Source organism: Primulina huaijiensis, chromosome 4 (assembly GCF_012295235.1).
Source record: "Primulina huaijiensis isolate GDHJ02 chromosome 4, ASM1229523v2, whole genome shotgun sequence".
Classification (NCBI taxonomy): Eukaryota; Viridiplantae; Streptophyta; class Magnoliopsida; order Lamiales; family Gesneriaceae; genus Primulina; species Primulina huaijiensis.
The window spans coordinates 17903416-17906163 of NC_133309.1; the positions used below are offsets into that span (position 1 = coordinate 17903416).

At 25.9% G+C, this 2748-nt stretch overlaps 1 non-coding gene across 1 annotated transcript; it reads left to right on the plus strand.

The window, feature by feature from the left end:
- The first annotated feature begins 572 nt into the window (after positions 1-572).
- Positions 573-644, plus strand: TRNAT-CGU (transfer RNA threonine (anticodon CGU)). The gene has a single exon. It is a non-coding gene; the product is annotated as a tRNA-Thr (tRNA).
- The last annotated feature ends 2104 nt before the right edge of the window (positions 645-2748 follow it).

The following is a 2748-nucleotide window of genomic DNA, read 5'->3' on the forward strand; positions in this document are numbered from 1 at the left end:
GGTAAAGTCGAGGCAATGATGAATATTCTATTTGCAAGACGAAATTGCTCGTACAATGTTTTACGATGAAAACAATTGTCCCTAAGGTACAACGAATTCGAAATCGAGAGAGACGACAATTGAATTTGGTAGGGCAGGACGGGCCAACAAACAACCCGCCTCGCATTTTGGCAGATTGAGATTTTATCAACCAACCCACCTATTTTATGTGGAGAGGCAGACCGATCTGTCGAGTCCAACCCACTTTGAGAAATTTACCCGTACTATACACATTTATGAAAAGACCAATACTGTTTCGATCAACCCGTAACCATTATCCACAAAAAAACACGAAAAATTGTAACTTTAACTAAAAATCAAACGAAATCAATAAAATATATGGAAAGAACATCGAGCAAGTGTAATCGGAACTTATGGAGAATGAATCAATTTGAAATCCAGTTAGTAACAGTGCCCGCAGAGGTTTCCTTCGTATCTCCCGCTCGAAACCCTGAGACTCTGCCATTGGCCCTTTTTATATTTATTATATAAATGAATAAAAATTTAAAAGTTTAAACATTATAAAAAACATTGCCTCCGTAGCATAGTGGTATTGCGTTCGCTTCGTAAGCGAAAGGCCGCGAGTTCGATCCTCGCCGGGGGCTGGCAGAGATATTCCTTTTTGTCAGTTTTTTTGCATCGAGATTTAGAGGTGATCGATCCTTCGCCAAATTTCTCCAACTTTTCCATATTTTCTAAAACGTAGGGAAGAAAATTTGTATTTTATATATTTATCGTTTTGTGATTTAGATAAGATGTATTATTAAATTTTAATCTTACTCTGTTATTCGTTTTTTTTTTTACAATTTTTTATGTGATAGCGAGTGGTTAATATCAAAATGACACTGATATGTACAGTTCCATATCATCATCCGATTTATAACGACTAAAATTGTCGAAAATTACAAAATAAAAAATCCGAATTGAAATGTGACAGACTAAATAACCAAAATCACTAGCAACAAATATAAAATATCAAAATTGTAATTTTACCAACATATATTTCTGAAAATTAATATAATACTAGAGTTTTTGACACACGAGGCATGCATATACTTATTTTTTTAAAAGAAATTTTTGAAAATGTAGATATTATATATTTAAATTTACCAAAATGTATTTCAATTCTTTATGAAATTTTAGATATTATGTTAAAATTTAAGATTAATAAAATTTTTTTATAAGATTTTTATTAGCATTTATGGTGTTTTGTAGTAATTTTTCTATAAGAAATAATATGATCATTTAAATTTAATAAAGATTGAGATTTGCAATAAATAATCAAAAATAAATAAGGGCATATTTGATATTAATTAAATTTAAAAAATGACACAAAATTTGGTTAGAATATTGAATTCAAGTTTAATAACATAGTAAGTATAAGATAGCACATATTAGAAAATATTCGGATATATTGGGAAAGTGGAATAATATTTACACTCAATTATTTTATAATTGTGTAGTAGTATTTCTATTTTTATAGGTCAAGTGATATTTCGTTCTTGTTTTTGAAAATTATCATATCTTCTTATAAGTTAAAAAAATAATAATTTCTTTCGATTTATCATAATATTCAATAAAAATAAATATGTATGCTAACAATCTTAGTATCTTAAAATAAATTTTATTCATCAACTTTATCAATTAAATATTTTTGTAAAATATTCTTTAAAAACGAGCCAGTGTTAATTAAATTTTAATATTTTGTGTATATCAACATAAAATAGATATAATAAAAATAATAGCTTTTTTATATCAACATAAAATAGATATATTAAAAATAATAGCATTGTTTAAAAAAATATGAATTTATTCACATACTTTTTAGAAATAATATAAAATAATATAGGACCTTAATTTTAATTTCAAGTTTTAATTTGTTTCACATTTTATTCTCAACCTGTTAAATAAAAAATTTTGAAACCTCGAAATTATTGAGTATTTAAATAAAAATTTTAAAATAATTTTTTTTACATACCTTATATTTTTAGGTATATATTAGGATCAAGAGTATGTCGCTTTACCAAAAATTATGATTGGTGTTAATGATGCAATTCAAAATTTTTGAATAGTATAAGAGCTTAGGCGTCACGTTTCGATTGTTCTCTATCAAGTAAGGATAATTATTGCACACCAACAATCTCTTTCTTAATAACTGCAATCCTTGCAATCAACGAGAATTGAACCCGTCACCTTGACTCTAATATATATTGTTATGACCAAACGTTTACCACTTTACCAAAAATTATAGCTGGTAATAACGTATAACTAAAATCTTTTAATAATATATGAGCTCAAGCGTCATGTTTCGATTGTTATACCCACCATAGACAGTTATTACACTCCAAAAATATAATGTATTTATTTTATTTTTTATTTATACATAACAAAAAGGCTATGATTAATTTTCTAAATATGAATTTTTTTAACACGAGAAAATATTATATTTAAGTTTTCTTAGGTAAAACATTGTTTTATAATAAAGAAAAGTAATAGATGAATGTAATCTTTTTAAATATTAATTATAAAATTAAAATAAAGTACATTTTACAAAATCTGAGAAATCTTATTATAGTTCTCAAACATTATATTACATTTTGAAAAACATAGGTTATATATTATGAATGAAAATATGTCATAGGGTTTGATTCGGGTTTTGAATTAGAGGACAACTCACCGCAAGCATGCTTTGTATTTAATGTTTATATA